The sequence below is a fragment of the Pleurodeles waltl genome, chromosome 2_2 (genome assembly GCF_031143425.1).
Source record: "Pleurodeles waltl isolate 20211129_DDA chromosome 2_2, aPleWal1.hap1.20221129, whole genome shotgun sequence".
NCBI lineage: Eukaryota > Metazoa > Chordata > Amphibia > Caudata > Salamandridae > Pleurodeles > Pleurodeles waltl.
The window spans coordinates 463576406-463598052 of NC_090439.1; positions in this window are offsets into that span (position 1 = coordinate 463576406).

The window sequence follows — 21647 nt, forward strand, 5'->3', positions numbered from 1 at the left end:
ACCTGTCACCTGCTTTTCTGGGCTTGTGGCTCCCAGAGGTTGGAAACAGCAGGAATAGTTGAGGAGGTGTTGTTGGCTGTAGTGTTAGGAGGCAAGTGAGCTTTTTTTGATACGCTGTGTACATGCATGCGATTGTCAACGGAGACAGGCACATCCATTTGCTTTTGTATGTTGCTGTCACACAAGCTAGCCTATGACAGTGTCTAGCGTGGAGTTTTACACCCACTACGCAGTCAACTTTCACTGATGGCCGTCTGATTGCAGCTATCCTGGCAGCAAGGTAGGAGCACACCGTTTTAGACTGTGAAATAGTGTATTTATGAATGTTAAGTGTGTCACTTCTACTCAAAATGGTGGCTAGTTTGTTTACAGATATAAAATGTCAGAGTTACTCATTTAAAAAAAATAAAAACAGTATTATGTACTGCATTACTGTGGTTAAATGCAATAGTTGTGTGGTTTTGTTTATACTACTGTTGATGGGATTTTTGCAGAGCAAAAAGTGTAAATAATACATTTAAAATGTATTATTTACACATTCATTTTCAAAAATAAGACTAAAAGATTATTTGAAATAACAAAATCCATAAAAAGTTTGTTTACAGATATGTTACAAAAACATATAAATTTTTAAAAAGACAAGAGGTTTGTGTTAAATATCAAAGAAATGTTCGCACATTTAAATAAATATTTTTCTTTTTTCTTAAATGCAGACACATAAACCCAGGGCAAGGTAGAAAACGACAGCCTCAAGTTTGTTTGCCATTTCCAAAAAATTCAGATTGAATAGGCAAAATATTCTTGATTTATGTCATCAGCTGGAGCCAGAATTTCCGCCTCAAAATAGGAATCCCACATCAATAACACCAATAGTGAAAACTATGGCAGTACTCCATTTTGTGGCCACAGGAGCATTCCAATACACCATGACAGTATCTGGTGGCACGTCACAACCAACTTTCAGTGCTGTGCTATAAGAAGTTCTTTCTTCAATGATGAGACACATCAATAGCTTTATACAGTTTCCACGAAATGAAGATTTTGCCAATGTGAAGGGAGATTTGTAAGGTTTGGGTGGCCTACCACATGTTTGGAGCAATTGATGGCATGCGTATTGCCTTAGTGCCACCAGACAACAGAGAACAGGTCTACCGCTTTCGGAAAACTTTCATTCAATCAATGTACAAGTTGTGTGATTACCTTATTTGTACATTACAACTTTTAATATAATGAGTATAACAATCTGTGCTGGATATTTATTAGGAATTAGGAATGGCACGTTAAGGAAATTCCAGGGCAAAGATGTTTGTTAATCAAAGTTTTGGCACAGTGACTATTGTATTCATTTACATTGTTTACCTTTGATTGATTAGAAAATGTGTCCTAATAATAAATCATTTTTGATGTATCTATTTGTCATATAATTTAAATAATCTTTTGTTGCTCTTCTGTTTTAGGTTACTTCATCATGTCATCTTCATTTGGACATTTCAGAGTTGTGCCATTTCCAGATATATGCTGCTGTTGCAAAGTACAAAAGAAACATGGGTTGATCCTGTGAAAGACACACACATACACTTTGAATGTACATACCTTGTACAAAGACCACTTGCACAGTGATTGAATATATGTTTTTGAGGTTGCATTAGACTTGTTTTCTGTTGAATGTTGCCACCAAGCCAGTATGTGCTGCTTAAATTGCTCAAACCGCATGTGTAAGTTGACCCAAAGAATACTAATCTCCCTTTACATTGACAAAATCCTCCTTTGTCTTAAGTGTATGGAGCTACTGATGTGTCTCATCATTGTAGAACAAACGTCTTGTAGCACATCACTGAAGGTTGGTTAAAGCATTCTAGCAGACACTGCCACAATGTATTGGAATGATCCTGTGGCCACAAAATGTAGCAGTGCCATGATTTTAACCATTGGTGTTATTGATGTTGAATTCCTATTGTGAGGCAGGATGTCGGGCTCCAGCTGATGATATGAATCAATGATAGTTTGCCTATTGAATCTTATATTTTGGATTACATCCAGTTCTTCCATGGAGTTGAGGTCTGAACATGTAAGTGTAAAAATGGCACAGAGCATTTGGGTGATGCATGGGTTGTAATTTGTTTGGAAATTATGACACATAAATCTTTATTACACTTGTCTGAAAATATGATTTTTAGATTTGTTGTGTTTGTTATATTTATAAATTTTTAAAGATGGGAGACGAGGCATCTACATGGATCTGTTTTTCTAACAATCGTTTTAATAATTAGCATTTTAAAATGAATAATGGAAAGACACAAATATAAAAAGATGGCATAAAAAATACAACACCAGTCTTATACTTCATTGGTTTTTAATTTACCTTACAGACCCAAATAAACTGAAACAGGATGAAAATAAGTAATCAAAGAAAAAAATAATTTCAGTCATTGTGAATAAAACTAATATTGTAAAGGCAAAATTGTTAGATTTCCAAGGCATAAAATACATCTGGCATCAAAGTGGTAATTTTTTTCAGAAAATAGTCCACAGAGTGAATGGTGGTCACACTCAAGAGGAAATTAGGTTCTACATCCAATGCTAGTGGTGGTGGAGGTCTTGCCATCCTCTCCTGGTGGTCTGGATTAACGTCCCCTCCTGAGGGTTGGATGTACAGCTGCAGGGACTGAGGTAGGTGCAGCTGTTCCCTCTTGTGGCCAGGCCTCCCTCTCTGTGGCTGAGGCAGGTGTAGTTGGACCAGATGTTGTAGGACCACAAAAAGAAGTAGATGTTGCTGTGAAAGCCCTACACTTATGGTGATAAATATCAAACAGCACCCCAGTCAAGGAGCTCAAATTTCGGTTTAGATTCTGCATGTCTACATTGTGCTCCCTCTGCAACTGCTTCATGCCACGGAGTTCTGTAAGGATCTGGTCCATCATGTCTTGGGACTGATGTAGGGATCCTAAGATCTGGTCAATGGTGGCCTGAGTGACAGTGAACTCAGCGGCCTCACTTTGCTGGCCCACAGATTCCCTCCCATGAATCCTATCCCCACTACCATGTGCCTTTGGCCCAGTGTGCTCCATCCCACTGGGTCCTGGCTGAACTGGAGGTGATGGTGTTGTTAACACAACAGCAGCCAGGACTGGGGGGCACACAATTGGGGTAATGTGCCTTTGGACACAGGAAGTGGAGGTATCCATGGGCTTAGGTGCAGTAACAAATGGGGTAGGAGGTGTAGGCCGAGTGATGCTCACTCGAGCTGTCTGCCCTGACAGACCAGCCAGCTCCTCTTAATCTGAACTTACAGGAGTAGAGTCCTCACTGAAGGCTTGATCCTGGTCTGGAGTGGAGGTATCCTCAGTGGAAGATGGTTGTCCATGTACTCTGGGTGTTGGACCTAATATGAATTACAAACAAAATACAAAATTTTAAAGGTCTGTATTATACACCAATTAGTTTTCATCTACAAATGAAGTAACCATAACGTAAAAAGATAATTAATAGAATAATTAGACCGCAATGTGTTTTTTGCTAATTACACAAACATTCCAAAATGCACATATGCAAACTTTAAAAAAGCAGGTGAAGAAATCTCCTGAAAAGAAAAAGTTTACTTAAAAGGCATACATGAAAAATACCAAACATTTAACCTAACACAGTAGAGAAGATAAATAAACCATTTCAAGACTTAGCAGGCTAAAATTCAGGCTATTGTACAACTTAGAAGGATTAATAGCATTAGTCATCATATAAACACTGCAAAGTACACTTATTATTAATACAACAAATATCTAGCATACAGCATAACATAAATGAAAATCTTTAAGTCAACATACTTTGATTTGTGAAGCCAATTACATCAATTCAATAAAATAACAAGAAAGTGACAACATACAAACTGAAATAAAATAATTACATTTTTATATATAGCACAAAATGGAAACTGACAAATGTGTACCGCTTTAACATATGTGCATATATGGAAGAAAAGAGAGAATGACCAACATCACATTGCACTATTATTTTCCAGATAAAAAAACAAGGCATCAGGGTAGTTGTAGTCATTTCAATTCAACATTAACAGAATTTGCAAAATTGTGAGTTGAACATACCTAGTAAAATGTATGCAGTGAACATGAACACACATTTACAATATAAAAACACATATGCAAATTATGTTAATTGGTGAAAAAAAACACAAGCACCATTCATTCATGTGAAACTAGATGGAGTTTAGAACCTGGTATCTTACCTACAACAAAATACATTCAAACAAACATATAAGGCAAATGCAAGGGATGATCCATAAAGAGCAACACACATATTGGCAATACATATAGACCATTAGTAAAATGAGTGATACTACCACAATGCTACTCTCTGTTGATAACAATTGACTTGGAAAATCTACATTTGGGTTTATATGTTTTACAAAGGTGCTAAATACATTAACAACAGCTAACCTAACAGCAAAAAGAACATTTATGTTTAGTGAGACATTCATAATTATAATTTACCTGTCTCCACTCTTCCAGCGGCTCCTCTCAAGCCTTCAGGGTGTAGGATCTGCAAGACCTTCTCCTCCTAAGGAAAAAGTTCAGCTGCCATACATCTAAATGAGGCAGTTGGGAATCCATCAGATTGACGGAGAACTTGAAACTGCCACCACGGAGGGACGGCGGAAGTCACGTCAAGATATAAATCAGGTACTAAGATTCCACAGATGTTTATAGATTAAGGGCCTTGCTTAGAGTTTGGTGGATAGGATACACAATCACAAAGTGGCAGGCGTCCTGTCTGCCATATTACAAGTGCATTATAGCCTATGGCACTAGTAATACTGCATACAGGATATCCGTCATGCTTTGATAAAGGATCCCACCTGCCAAACTCTAAGTCAGACCCTAAGTTCTTTCCCAAAGTCAGCAAATTGCATTTTTATGAAGGTTGTTCTAAAATCTATTGCATGGTGAGAGAACCCACGGGGACTAAAGAAATTATACTATTTATTTTGAGCATTTGAATTCTTATCAATTCTTTGCTTCACTCACTATTTTGGAGCTGGGTGGGTTGGCCAGTTGTTATCTGCTCTAGCACAATAACTGCCCAGACCAGATAAGGGCAGACCCACAGTCACCAAGCTCACCTGTCTGTTAACTGCACAGAGACACACTACAAAAGTAGATGTGGGAGTGTCAGGCCGAGAGTGCTGTGGCATGCTTGGCAGCAGCAGCCTCTGCCCAAGAAACGTCAAGGAACAAGTAAAGACTTTTGTAATACTTTTTATGCTTCTGTTCACTCTGCTTTTCGTGCATGTCCCGTCTGCTGAATACCTGTGAACCTGTTGTACCTGGGCCTGAACAGTCAGTGGCAGGCAGGGCAGGTGTCCAGCAAGTGGTGGTTCATGTGTGTACCAGACAAGACCAAAAAAAGTGACCCACATAGGGCCTCATTAAGAGTTTGGCAGACAGAAAACTCTGGCCGGCAAACTCACGACAGGGTAGTCGCTGCCTATGCAGTGACTTCCCAGCCGGAGTCATTAAGACTTTGCCACCAGGTTGGCGGCAGGAACCTAGGTTTCCTCCCACCGGCCTAGTGGGAAACAGGCTACAGCATTGTCTCCGGCTCATATCAAGCCAGAGGTAATGCTGTAGCCAGCAGGGTGCACCAGCACCGTAGCAATGTTCACTGTTTACAAAGCAGACAGTGAATATTGCAATGGTGCTGGACCGGGAGCCGCTGCACTGCCCATGCCAAGTGAATGGACAGTGCAGTGGGTGCCCCCGTGGCCCCCTGCACCTGTTCTCTATCAGCCTTTTCATGATGGTGTTACCGCCATGAAAAGGATGGGGGAGAATGAGGTTGTAATCTGCAGAGCAGCGATGCCCTGGCCTATTAGGATCTCCACCACCGCCAGACTGCTGGGATCAAAGATCCTGGCAGAGCTGGCCGTTCACTGGAGGTTGGACCGCCAGGGTTGTTATTTGGCGGTCGGACCTCCGCATCCGCAGTGGTCCAGACCACCACCGTGAGTGTGGTGGTTGTAAAACCACCACATCTGTAATGAGGGCCATAGTGTCTGTCTAGTGGGTAGCAATGTGACTGATTCAGTTAAATGCAGAGCCGGACAGCGATAGTCAAATAACAGGATCTCTTTCTAACTATGTTTCACTCCTTTTTTAATTTTAATAAAGCTGTTCCCATGCTTTTTGTTGAAAAACTGTTTCTGAAAGTGTAATGCTTACTTTGAGATGCCTCAGGCTGAAAGGGAATGAGTGAGTCCATGTACTGGATCACTGACACAATATCATGAGCATTGACAAAATATCAGGTCAAAGGTATTGTTTGCCACAATATTGTGCTCCTATATTTATAATGGTAAGTACCAAAATATTGGGAAAAAAAATATCACTGACACTAATATCATCCATAAGTATACACAAATATTGCTTTTCTTTAATATAAATAGGTTTGAAAGTAGTAAATGTTCAATATTTAAATATATACATTTGATATAATGTAAATTCAATAAATAAATAAATTCCACTCATATTTAATACTAAATGTATTTGTATATAAACACATGAAATGATATATATATATATATCTGTGTTTATATAAATATGTCTATATATAGATATAGGTAAAATTAATATTTTAGTTTTATTACTAGTGTCATATATATATATATATATATATATCTTGATAGAGAATCTTTACTGAAGGAGATTGAATGTTTAGAAACAGAACTAGTTAAGAGCACTGAGAAGGGCATTATTGCAAAACTTATGACAGAGATGGAAATGCGTCTTACGAAACACAAGGAGATCATTAAAATGAGAAAACAAACCAAATTTCAAGGGGATGTTGATGACTGTGACAGTGGACGGATTCTGACCTTCAGTCACAACTTTGATAATGAATTCAGTAAAAGCATAGTGAAATTGTCAACTCCATCAGAAAATGACATTTCTTTTTGGAGAGAGGTGCGACTATCAGGGGTGGCTCCTCTGCTAAGGCGGAGGAGCGTCGCCCCACTAGATTGTGGGGAAAGAAAAAATAAAATGATAATAATGCAATGTTATTATCATTTTACTTTTCCTGAGAAATAAGCTTGGGCTGGCCAAACAGACATAAGCACTTTGCATGTTCTCTACACGGCTGTATTGCACAGCTGAGTGGAGAACATGCACATACTCCCACTCCCAGTCTCAGTGGCGAAGCAGGCCGCTCAGACCAAACATGACACTGCTGTCATGTTGGTGACAGCAGTGTACAGCAGCATCGTGATTGGCTGGGATTCTGTGTGCAGCCGGAAACAGGAAGAGGACGGAGGTGAGACAAACACGTCTCCCCCGAAGGTAAGCATTTAAAAAATATTTTTTTCACATCCCGCCCTTCCACCATCCCATTCTGCCCCGCCACTCCCGTTGAGTGTCAGCCACCACTAGCAACTACAGAGACAGATACTGGTCCCACAGCATCGGATAGAAGCATTGCCTCTGTGAGTGAACTTTTTTAGACCAATATCGGCCCCTGAGGAGGTGCTGCCAGATTGTGAGGGAAGCAGCAGTCACAAGGAATAGAGGGAGCGGTACAACAAGCAAAAACAGGGGCAGAGGAAGAGGTCAGGGAGGAGCCGGCAGAGGAGAAAGAGGATCCATCAGAGGTGGAAGAAGAGGTGAATTAAAACAACAAGGGCTCATAGGAGACAATACAAGCCCAACAGTGGTGTCATAATGGATGTAGAAGTAATAAATAAGACCATTGTCAATCTTTCAGGCAGGCCATTGACTGATACTGAGAAACAACTGTTATGTCTGGGATTGTTATTTTGTCCACTACAAGGTTTTGATTATGTTTGTGAATGGATTTGTTCAAACTTATTAGAAAGATGAAATTGATGAAATGGCACCAGTTGAAAACCAACCCTTTTATCTCCAATGGATCCAACCAGAGAGACTACTTGTAATGAGGTTACTATTAGAGATTCAAAAGTACTAGCCACCCTACATGAGTTGTAAGGTAAGGTAACAACCCCAGTGGACCCCAATATACTATTAGATACTCTGGGTATGACATATGAGGATTCCTTTCCCAGTGGCTAAAGGGCTGCCTCAACCTTTCTTTCCAGTATGCCTCATGATAACATCGATATCTTTCAGGATATGGTAATGAAAGATTTCAAAAGACTGAGACAATCCAAACACAGGGTGACAAAGTACAATACCTCCTTTGAACAAATGCAAGCTTTGGAATCCTTGGCAAATGATGGCAGCATTGTTATCCGCCCTGCAGATGAGGGTGGGAATATTGTTGTTTGGGGGAGAACCAAATATATTGAGGAAGCGATGTGGCAACTTAATGATGCTACCTCATATGAAAGAACAGATAGGGTTATGTATCCCAGAAGTATTACTATGCTTTGGGACAGTCTCAAAGAATGTAGAGATAAGAGCCTATTAGAGTGGGAAGAATATTTTCTGAAGAAGGAATTCCCTTGGTTACCCACCCTTTATCTTCTCCCCAAGATCCACAAAAACAGATCAATCACCCAGGGAGACCCATTACATCCTCTAGGGACAGGGATCATGAAAATGTGTCCAAATATGTGGATATGGTTCTCCGAGATTTTGTCAGTCGTTAACCATCAATAGTGCGGGACACTAAAGATTTCCTTGGCAAGAACTCTGTTATCCACTGGGAAAGTGATTTCCTCTTAGTCACTATGGATGTAAGGTCTCTGTATATGATAATTAACCATGAGTGAGGTATGTCTGCCTGTCGCCACTTCCTGCGGGCTAGACCAATCAGATTTTTGGACCATACTGACATGATGTTTGAGATGATAAAAGACTGTCTTCAGTATAGAATTTCTTGATGTCACTGTTGAGGTATCAAATGGAAAACCGCACACCCGCCTTTTTCATGAGCGCACTGCGGGAAATAGCCTGCTACATGTCGTTAGTGGTCATCTGGACAACCCTAAGTGGAGTTTTCCCTTTGGTGAACTACTAAAGGTAAAGAGGAACTGCAGTGTTGAGGCTGCATATACTGCAGAACATAGTGTGGTGATAAAAATATTTAAAGAGAGGGGTTACCCCAATTGGGTATGAGAAGGCCATCAAATGATTTGAGGGGATGAGGAGAAATGGGATTCTGTTCACTAACAATCCTGACAAAAAGAAAGACCCCATACCTAGAGTGATTTTCCCTTTTAATAGTAGCTCTACTCTGGTAAGGCAGATTATGAGATAACACTGGAGGATTTAGAGAAATGATGCAGTTATTGGTGAAAAGATTGGACAAAATCCAAGTATTACATACCAAAAAACAAAGGGGCATATTTATAGTCCCCTAGCACCACCTTCCGCCACATTGACATAATTATTTTTTACGTTAATGTGGCCCAACGAGGCCGAAATACCCACACCATATTTACAGAGTGGTGCAATGCATACATTGCTCCACTCTGTAAACCTTTGCCCTACAATATGCCTGCGCCAGGCATACTGTATCCGAAGGGGGCAATCCCCTGGTAGGGGAGCTGGAACAATGGCGCAAGGAAATCTACGAGATTTCCTTGTGCCATTTGTTACGGCACTTTTAATGGCTGCTCAAGAGCAGGCATTAAAGGGGGGGCTTCCATTCTTTAGAATGGGCCCCTATGTACTTTGCATGAGCAGCGCCAATATTTTGGCGCTACTCCTGCACAGTATATCAATAGTGTCTTTAAAAATAATGCTATTGCCCCCTACCCTGCACCATGGTGTGCCGTATTTAAATATGGCGGTAGGGGGGTGCTATGGGGTGCAGGGGTAGGCGCTCTGTGCAGCGTCACTTTCCATAAATCTGGCCCTAAATCTTTACGTGACACCCTCATGCACAGTCACATTACACTGATGAAAGTTGAAAATGAACTAGATCTTAAAGGCTTTTTTCCTTGTGGCTGTTGTAAAGCTTGTAGATTTGGTCACATGAGGAAAGAATATGTTACTGTGGGTCAATAAAAATGGCCCATCATGCAATTTCTTACCTGTAACACTCAGTTTGTGATCTATATCTTGGAATGCCCTTGTCCTCTGTAATATGCTGGTAACATCACCTGCACTGTCAAAAATTAATCTTAGAACACATTCATGCCATTGACCAGGGCGATCCCAAATATCCAGTAGAACAACAATTTCATGAAATGCATTCCAGAGACCGTACTGAGTTATCATTCTATGCCATTAAACAGTTTGGCAGGAATCCTAGAGGGGGCAATCACACTCTACAGGAAAAGGGAATCCCAATTGATTATTGGAAATCTGGGCCCCAAATGGTCTGAACCTTGATGAAGAACTGTATGTGCATTTACACCAAGACTAACATTTGACAGTGATGGTGACTCTTTCAGATGTGTATAGAATTACATATATATGTATATCTAAATATATATATATATATATATATATATATATATATATATATATATATATATATATATATATATATATATATATATCCATATATACATACATATATTTATGTTTTTGTTATTATGTTGAAAGGAAGGGGATTTGACCAGCTCCCACCCGTGGCAGTGGGGTAGGGCCCCCCTAACCTTCTCTTCATCTACAGTACGATGGTTTGGTGACTCACTGAGATAAGATTTTGCACTTCATTATAGTTTTGATTGACTGGTTTATTTGGTTTTGTTTGGGGCCAGTGAGCTGGGAAGGAGGAGTCCTTTTGTTTATTTGTTGACATTATTGATGATGAGATTGTTTATCACATTTTGAGGAACCGCCGTGTACTGCATGACTTAGATTATGTGTTATAATAGAGATATGGTTTGTTTATACATCACTAAAGGTTTATGTAGATATTTAAAAAAACTGATTTTTGGTACCCCTTCATACATACATATGTTGACATTATTGATCTCATTTTGGATACCCTAATACACTTATTATATAGTTTATAGGCTTAACATGGATACAGCTCCTGTCCCTCTAGTCCTTCTGAGTTAGTATAAGTTTGGGTACCCTATCGCAAACGTGTTATAACGCCACTTATTTACCAACCGTTATTCATCTTTTTATATTATTGTCACATATAAACTTTCATAGGATGCCATATATTGAGTATATATTTCATGTCTGTGAGAAAACAGGGCTGATTGCAGAGCCCCCCTAACTTTGTGCCCCCATTTTTTTACTTTTTGCTGGTGTTTCCTGACTCTGATGGTGCCCTGGGTACTGCTAACCAGTCCCGTGGCCTGTGCTCTGTGTAAAATGAGCATTATAATTGGCTATGTCAACCTACCTATAAGTCCCTAGTATATGGTCGGGCATGTATGTTTAGGTACCTCAGCATAGGTACTGCACCCATAGGTGCACTGCTGAGGTGCCCAGGGTCATTTTAAAGGCAGGTCTGCCCTCCTGGCTGCTTTTAAATAAAAGTTATATTCAAATTGGACTTTCGAATTAAAAGTATTTCCAAAGTCTTAAACTACCATATTTCTACATGTAAGTCACCCCTAAAGAGTGCCATGTGTGCCCCTAGGATTGGGTGCCATGTAACTATAAACAGGGGCCTTATAAAAATTGTTTAATAAGCTCTGGTGAGGTAAAATAGCCAAATTTGTTTTTCCTTCACTGTAGAGAATGGCCTCCATAGGCTAAAATTGGGAGACTTTATTTAATTACCAAAGTCCCCTTAAGTGCCAGATTCCTCTAATTTAGTATCAAATTAATTGTTATAATAAATCCCACAACTTGAAATTGATGGATTTATTATAACTAGTTCAGGTTAAGAGTTTTAAAACTCTACCTGAAAGTTGTCAACTTCAGCTCTGTAGTGCCCTTCTCTGATTAGCCAACCTCTGGCAGCCTGGCCAGGCTGCCTTGATGAGGTGTGAAGTGGCCTGCACTGAACACAAAGGATGTGCCTGGTGGAGGAGATCTGCCTCAGCAGATGGGGAAACATGATGGGGGGGGGGAAGAGCAGCCAAACTGGTCTTTAAAGACAGGGAAGGACATTTGGAGCAGCTCAGCCCCTCCTTCACATCCTGGAACCACAGACATTAGGGTGGTCATTCTGACCCTGGCGGTCTTTGACCGCCAGGGCGGAGGACCGCGGGAGCACCGCCGACAGGCCGGCGGTGCTCCAATGGGGATTCCGACCGCGGCGGTAAAGCCGCGGTCGGACCGGCACCACTGGCGGGGTCCCGCCAGTGTACCGCGGCCCCATTGAATCCTCCGCGGCGGCGCAGCTTGCTGCACCGCCGCGGGGATTCCGACCCCCCCTACCGCCATCCAGATCCCGGCGGTCGGACCGCCGAGATCCGGATGGCGGTAGGGGGGGTCGCGGGGCCCCTGGGGGCCCCTGCAGTGCCCATGCCACTGGCATGGGCATTGCAGGGGCCCCCGTAAGAGGGCCCCTACATGTATTTCACTGTCTGCTGCGCAGACAGTGAAATACGCGACGGGTGCAACTGCACCCGTCGCACAGCTTCCACTCCGCCGGCTCGATTACGAGCCGGCTTCATCGTGGAAGCCTCTTTCCCGCTGGGCTGGCTGGCGGTCTGAAGGCGACCGCCCGCCAGCCCAGCGGGAAAGTCAGAATTACCGCTGCGGTCTTTCGACCGCGGAACGGTAACCTGACGGCGGGACTTTGGCGGTCGGCCTCCGCCGCCCGCCAAGGTCAGAATGAGGGCCTAGGTGTCCTCTTGGTTAGATTAGGAGAGGGCACGAGAGGGATGTGTTTAGGATTTTTAGCCACACCAGTGGGTGGGCTCAGCCAGATCTAACCTCCAAAACTCACTTTCAGCCATGTTGGATTTTTTAAGAATGTTGCTCCCTCGGATTGATTTTTGCCACACTTCCCAGGAAGTGGTCATCAAAGGGAGAAGGAGCTTGCCTGTGATTGGATACCCAAGACACCGCCGGTTTCCACCAAGGAGCAAGGATAAATATGGCAGAGCTGCACCCACACCTCAGATCCCTACAAGGGACAAGACAAAGAAGAAGAAGAAGGACTGCCCTGCTGGACCCCTGACCTGCACCTGGACACTGCACTTGAAAGACTGCACCAGCTGCACCCTTGGACTTAACCACTAAAATGATTTTGCCTGCCTTCTACTGCTTCAAGAAGGGACTCCCTGTTTACTTCAGGTACAAAGGAGCTGCCCAGAGTCCCCTGCATCAAGTCCTGCAAGCAGAGCCCAGCTGACCAGTGTCCAGTGGCCATTTGAGGATTCTGACCAGGTGCATTCTGGGAATTGTAGTCCCGTCTCCCAAGGAGCATCTCAGAGCTTCTAGAACCTTGAATCAAGTTGTGGACAATCCAAGGGCCCCAAAAGGACCACTGGAAGAAGATCCAGAAGTTTGGAGACGTTTGGAGCAACTCCATAAGTTGAAGAGGTGCATTGTGAGAGCTGTAGTCCCAGACCCCAAGAGGCAAACCAGAGCCTCTGAACCCTTGGCTGATGCTGTGGACCACTTTCCTGAATCAAGAGGCACTTCTGAAAGTAAGTGTGACAGTGTTACTTTGTGGGTGGCTTTAACTCTGGACTTTGTCCCTGTTCATTGTGATCTTTTTTAACCCTTTGAGCTCCAGTTGCTTCTATGCACTAGAAAACATTTATTCTTTAAGAATTCTAATCTCCGTTTCCCCCTCTCCGATTTTAATCATTTTTGTGTCATTTTAAAGATAAAAATATAATCTATGTTTATAAATTGGTATTGGATTTTTATTATATTTATTGTTTTACTTGTTTACTTTTTTGTGATTTTTAAATGCTTTACACACTTGTCTTCTAAGTTAAGCCTTGTCGCTCGTTGCCAAACTACCAAAGGTTGAGCTGGGTTTAATTTATTGAGACCTAACTGGACCTAAGTGGAGGATAGTGGCCTATTGCTAAGTGTAGGTACTTTCCTGCCTTACCAATAATCCACTTTCCAACGATGTCCACCCAATGACAGAAGAGTGTTTTTCTTTAAGATGGATTACTGAATAAGTGTACTCATGAATCAAACATTTGGTCCTAAATTGAGGTTTTGTCCGCCCCTAGATTGTGATTAAATACTAGATTGTGATTATATATCTTTATGACTTGATCCAACAGTGCTCATAAGTACATGCACAAGCTATTATTCTAATGTGGAAATAACAGTATGAAGGAGATAAGTCATACCGTGATATCTGGGACTTATGTTACTATCAGATAAGCGTGCATAATAGGAAGTTAATTTGACTGTATCATTTCTCTCCATATTGTTTTTGATATTTTAGGAAGGGATGTGGTAATGCTTTGTTAATGTCTTGAACTTTTAATTTAATACAGGCAATCACGCTGTATGTTAAACTTGTTAAAAGTTGTCAAAATGTGTTGATATATACCCTTACTCCTTTCCAAGATGGTGCTTATTCTTAGATTACTCTTTTCACGGGGATGGGATCCATCGTTTATGTTGTTTCCCACACATTTATATACACTGGTTTGAACTCTGTTCCTGTATGTGAAAAAGCCCGTTTCGCAACCGAAACGTGTCATCACTTGTTGAACTGACTGCTGAGTGAGAACTTCCATTATTAACATTTGGACTTTGAGATATGTATATATATATATATATATATATATATATATATATATATATATATATATACACACATATACATATCATATATATATATATATATATATATATATATATATATATATATATATATATATATATATATATATATATATATGTAAAGTAAAAGAAAACATGCTGCACTCCTGGAGGCTTGAAAATTCAATTTTCATTTCTTCTTTATGACAGCTTTGTAACAGACACCACGACGCGTTTCGACAGTACATGTTCCCCTTGGTGGTTTAGTCTATTGTTCAACATGGTCTACTGCCATCCTGATTTATATAGTGCACTGTGGGATTGGCAGTTCACAACTGATCGCACCTGAGAGTCATTGTGGCATTTAAACTTCATTCATATGCTGTCAGCACAATTACTTCCAATTCTTTACGATTGTAATATCCATTTTCAAAATGAGTTTTGTGAAGCGTTCTGCTTGCAGCAGTTCGTACTTTTAAATAAACTCCACAGCGTCTCTTAATTAATATTTACAATGTTAACAGTATCCTTCCCAGTGCTTTGTACTATTTGTATGCTATCACATCCAAAACCTCCGGACCCTTTCACTAATAGGGCCACATCGGCATCGCATCGCAGCACTTACAGGGGCAGATGCTCACCATCTGACTCTGATGAGACTGTCCTATTTATCACAGAGTTGCGCCAGGTGCTTGGTGAAGTCAGACCTCCAGTCCTTCATCTTCAAGTGTAGGTACACCTAAATATATATATATTCATAAACATAAATCAAAAATATTACAAAACAATATGGAATGTAAAATAAATACATAGTTTTATTGATTTTGTCACTGTATACACATATATGTATATATGTAGATAGTTATAGTCAGGACCATGCTTCCATAGAAAAAACGTTTTTGACTTGCCTATATCTTTGGCTTCGTTTGACGAATCTTCACGAAATTTTCCGAACAAAAGTGGCCCGGTGATTCTTGTTGTGCACGTGAAGTTTAGGGGTGCTCTGTCATACTGGGCAGAGAAAAAAGGGGCTAAAAAAACATTGTGTTTCCCATGTTAATTCCCATAGGACCTGTCATCGAGTCTACAGCCCGAACCACTGGACGGAATTAGACCAAATTTGGCAGAAAGCTAGATGCCAGTACACAGATTGTGCTTTTTGTTAGTTGATGTAAATCCATTAAGTATTTTAGGAGATATTTAAGCACAAATACATTTGCATATCTCTTATTTCATGATTATTTTGCGAATAATTCGTGAACATTAGTGAATTTTCACTAATAAGCATGTAAAATGAAGCATTGCAATTGGCTGACCGCAACCTGACCAGAAAGTTGCGACTGCCATTTAGTGGGGCACTATCCCCGCGGGTGAAAATTCAAATTGAAAGTGGCATAAGGGGTCAGGGTGAAGTTACCTTGACCCCAGGGCTGTGATATAGGTGTGTTTTAGGGGCAAATTATATGTCTAAAATAATTATTCACAAGAATTCATGAATGTTCCTGAATTTCAACAAATTATTTGCAAAATATTTGTGATTAAGGGAAATTTGAAAGAAAAACCACAATACTCATTCATACACTAATTCATTCTCTCACACATGCATTCTGAGGCTCAGGCGCCCACTCACACACCCACTCAGACACTCATGCACCCACTCAGACCCACTTATTTTTTCACACATCCACTTTCAGACCCACTCACGCACCCACTCACACATCCACTGACAGAGACAGGCACTGTGGCCAATCTGCGCTGCGCACGGTCCAAAGGCTATGCGTGACGCTGGGGTTGGGTGGTTATAAGGACTTTGGTGCATGGCAGTTGGACTGCCAGCACCGCCAGGATTAGTCGCCCTGGTGGTCATGGCGGACCTAATCCTCCAGGGCAGCGCTGCAAGCAGCGCTGTCCTGGGGATTACAACTTAATTCTCTACCGGCAATTTCATGGCGGTAGCACAGCCATAAAAAGGCTGGCAGAGAATAGGTGCAGGGGGCCCCATAGGGGCCTCTACACTGCCCATGCACTTGGCATGAGCAGTACAGAGCCCCCCTGGCCAGCACCATTGCAATGTTCACTGTGTGCTTAGCAGACAGTGAACATTGCGAGGGTGCTGGTGCACCCTGCGCACTACAGCACTGGTGCCTGCTCCATTACGAGTCGGAGACAATGCTGTAGGCCATTTCCCACTAAACTAGTGAGCAGAAACTGAAGTTTTCCCGCTGATCCAGTAATGGGCCCGGCGGGGAGGCAGCCTCAATGGCGGCAACCTCCCCGCCAGAATTTCTGCCGAAATCATAATGAGGCCCAAAGTCACCAGCAATTTGCATAATAACATTCATGCCCCCAAGTGGGCTTCCATTTGGGTTACCAATCCATTGCATGCTGAGACTAAAAGTCCTAAATGGATCCGTTCAAACCTTCCAGTGGGTATTTCAATGAAATTGAAGTCAGACCTGGTTCCGTCAATTATATTTTCAATGCTGCACGAATCCATAACTGCAGAAATCTGCAGCAGATTTGTGTTCTGTGCCCGGATTCTTTATGGATGAAGTGACAGGAGCTGAATTTTTCATATATATATATATATATATATATATAAATATATATATATATATATATATATATATATATATAAAATAATAAAATACATACACAATAAAACCTTAAAATATATATATAAAATAATAAAATACATACACAATAAAACCTTAAAAAAACTACAAGCAATTCAATAAGAAAAAATATATTAATTAATTCAGACAATACATGGAAAATTCAAAATCTAAAACCTCAAAAATCACACTTAGTAAAAATCATATAAACATTAAAATACATTTACAAATAAAACCAAATAATGTAAAATATTCAAAAAACAAATAATGTTCTAATACCTATTTTACCAATATTATGAAAATTGCTGGGGTCTTAGAATATTAAATATACTGTTCCCACTCTAGTTTATGCAATAGTAGGAGAAGTGTTGGTCTTCAGAGGAGTTAGATTTTCTATTCCTTCTTCAGTCATTGCAATAGTAGGGAAAGTGTTGTACTTCGAAGGTGTTAGGTTTACTATTCCTACTCCAGTCAGTGCAACAGTAGGTAAAGTGTTGGACGTCATAAGAGCTACATTTACTATTCCCAGTCCAGTCTAAGCAACACTAGGGAAAGTGTTGGACTTCGGAGTGTAAAATTTACTAGTCACACTCCACACAGCGAAATAGTAGGGAAAGCTTTGGTTTTAAGAGGGTTAAAATTCCACTCTAAACAGCGCAACAGGAGGGAAAGTGTTGGACATTCGAGGGGTAAAAATTACTATTCCCACTCCAGTCTGTGCAACAGCAGGGAAAGCATTAGATTTTGGAGAGGTTAAATTTACTATTCCATTTACTAATTGTTAGAAAGTGCCTCTTTTGACATTGTTAGCCACCACTTTTTACTTGGTATTTGATGTGGTTTCAAAGTTGATAGTGCCCAGGGCCCCTACTAACGAGGTTCCCTGGGATAGATCTCTTCTCCAAAACTGTTGTGATGCATTGGCACAATTGGAAACACCTTTAGGTGTCGCTATAAGTCCCTAGTAAATGGTACCAAGTACCCATGGCATGAGGCATGAGGGAAGCCCACAGCTTTTGCCACCTTCAGGGGCCATGCATCCAAGTGCACCCAGGACTGCCATTGCAGTTTGGGTGTCCTGGTGCAGTCCTAAATTGAAAAACCTACAGGGCACACAGCCTGTGTGCTGTGCCCACTATACACTGTATGCAATGTAGGTAAATCACCCCTCTGGCAAGCCTTCCCAAATAAGGCAGGGCGCCCTATACTGCATGTGTAGTCATAGAAGCATGAGCAATATGTCCCTACTGTGTCCCTGCCAAACCTGGGGCGTAGTAGGTGAACACAGCAGCAATTTTACATGCATGTGGTGGATATTGGTCAGTACTAGTTTCACAAATACATGATGGCCACTCTGCACCCTGGGTAATTTGGTATCAAACAACTCAGAATGATAAATCCAAACTGGTACCACTATTGGATTTATTGCAATATGTACCCAGGGGCCACCTTAGAGGTGCCCCCTGCAAAAGATAACTACACTGGCATGGTTACTGGCTGGACACAGCCAGCCTGCCACCATAGGGACCCTAGGGTGAGAGCATGTGCTCTCTGTGTCCAGAGAACAAAGTCCTTCCTGGGCAGTGGTGTTACACCTCCTCTCCCAGGAACGTGCACAGCCCTGCTTAAGAGCTTAAAAGGGATTAACGCCCTTGAAACTCGACCTCCAGCCTTGCTGCTAGCAGCAGATGGCCGCCCCCATTGCAAACACCCACTTTCAGAGGGAGCAACAGCGGGAAAATGCACAAAGGACAGAAGGAGTGGCCACCCCTATCTTGCACCACCCCTAAAGTGTTGCATGCAAGGTTACCTCTCCATTTCATTTTCTTCCATCTTGCATGGTAGCAAAATATCTTATCAGTGATAGGAAAGTGATCTCTGCCCACAGGAAGTGGTCACACAGTGGGTGTAGCCACCCTAAGGTAGATGACCCATTGGTCACTTCTAGGTACTCCCCTACACGCCCACTAATTTCAGTATTTAGTAGGCACCCCTAGATATGCATATCAGATTCCAAGGACACAAGAAGGCCTGCAACAAAGAAGACCCACGGCTTGAGAACTGCATTTCTGCTGCACAAAGAAAAAGGCTCCAAAACCTGACTGCTGCACCCAGGACTCAACAATTGCGCTGAGGGGTTGCATGGACATCAGATGAACTCTAAAAAACTACAGAGGACCTCCAGCCTTCTGAAAATCGGCAAAGACCTCCCTCCAGAGTGAAGGCATCACTCCCTGCAACAAAGAAGCAAAAGACCAGTGAAGTCCAATTCACTAACTGGCCACTGAACAAGGAACCAGACATAGCTGCCGGACCAAATTTCACTCTATGGACCCAGAGGAAAAATCCTGGAAGTGTACCAAGATTGGTGGTACTGCGACCTCCAGTGGCTGAATCTTGCAAAGGCCAGGGGTACTAGACCCCCAACGTCGGACACCCAGAAGAAAAGTCCACTCCAGACTCCAGCAGAACCAGTAGTAAGCCCCAGTTGAAAGACTTCAGGACAAGTAGGCGCCACTCCCCAGAGTGGTTCTGTTGACCTGCAAGCTACCCTAGAAGTGACCTGCCTCCTTCTTCCAAGGGCATCTTTGCGCACAGCCCTTGGCTCTCCTTTCTGCTCTACACCCGGCCACCCTGGGACTGCACCAGAGAACCAGCTGTGCTCTAAGGGTTCCCCACCCGTTTTGACCTCTACCCTCCAAGGGGACACACAGGATTCACCTTGAAATCCGCCTGTGCATTGCTTTTCCAAGTGGCCCCCGCAGTGGTCCTGCACCAGCTCCAAGGACTTTTCAGCAGCTCATCCCGCCAAAACCAGGAACCCGTGAACTCCTCGGCTGGCCCACAGGGCTTCTTGGTGACCTAAACCTAAAAGCAAAAGAAGACATTGGTAAATGCACGGCCTGGTTTTATATGTATTTTTAATGTTTTCTCCTATTGATTCCCATGATGCGTAATTATGCACAGAAACAAGACAGTTTATAAACGTTTCTAAAAGTCATAACTTAAAAAGTACTTACCTGCATTTGATGATCTTGGCCTTAAATTATTTATAAAAATCTAAAGTAGCTCTCCCCCTCATGGCCCCCCCACCCACACCCCCCGTCAGGGATGAAAGGAGAATCGCTTCCCCTTTCACCCCGGTCTCCCCCCCAGTGACGACTGATGACTTCAAAAACGCGATTGCCGTAATATAATTAGGCCGATCTGCCTCCAGGGGGGCAGAAACCTCTAGACACCAGGGATATATATATCTTTTTATTTACTTTATGTTTTTATGTATGGGGAGTGAACTCTTAGGCAAGGGTCGCTCCACTGGGGGAGCAAATTGTATTTAGGCCATTTCTGCCCCCCTTGGGGGCAGATCGGCCTATTTTTGTTAAGCCAATCTGCCCCCAAGGGGGGCAGAAACCACTAGACCCCAGGGATTGGTGTGTGTGTATGTGTGTGTTTTGTTTGTGGGGGGCAGCCCCCTTGGGCAAGGGTCGTTCCCCATGGGAACACATTACTGTTGGCCTATTTTTGGAAGGCCCATCTGCCCCCAAGGGGGGCAGAAAGCTCACCAGAGACCGGGAAGATTTTTTTTTCAAAATAAGAGGGTGGGGGTTATGGCCATACCCCCACCCCAAATAAATGGGGCCAAAGTTGTTCTGCCCACCAGTGGGCAGATGGGGCAATTACCGCAATCCACACCCCAGGGGGCAGAAAATCTACTAGATGCCATGAAATTAAAAAAACTAAAAATAGTGGGGTGGTGACTACCAACCAGTATAGGCCTGGTTATGCCCTCACCCGAACTGAAGGGGCTAACAGTCATTCAGCTCTCCCCCGCACACTAAAACATCTTATCCCATGGAAAGCAAGAGGACATTTGATTTTTTGGGTTTTTGTTTTACATTTGGGACATGAGAGCTTGGTAACTCTCAAAATCGTCCCACTTGGAATGGGCAGGGCTGCACTTTTTTTTACTTTGGGATACTGCCATGTAGAAAAATCCACAAGACCTAGACACATCTGAAAACTAAACATCTAGTTGATTCCAGGGTGGTGTGCTTCACATGCACCCCACACCATTTCCTTACCCACAATGCCCTGCAAACCTGCAACTTTGCTGGAAAGCACACGTTTTTCCCACATTTTTGTGATGGAACCTTCTGGAATCTGCAGGATTCCACAAAATTCCTACCACCCAGCATTGTCTCATCTATAACGATAAAATTTCTGCAGCACTTGTCAGCCTAAAAATGTTTTGTTTCAAACTGCCCTTTTGGACCCACTTTGGTTCCCCCTCAATTTTGACGTGTTTTTGACTCTTCTCTGTCACAAACACTCGGCCCACCTACACAAGTGAGGTATCATTTTTACAGGGAGACTAAGAGGAACATTGGGTGGTAGGAAATTTGTCCTGGTGCAGTGATCCCACACAGAAATGTGGGAAAAATTT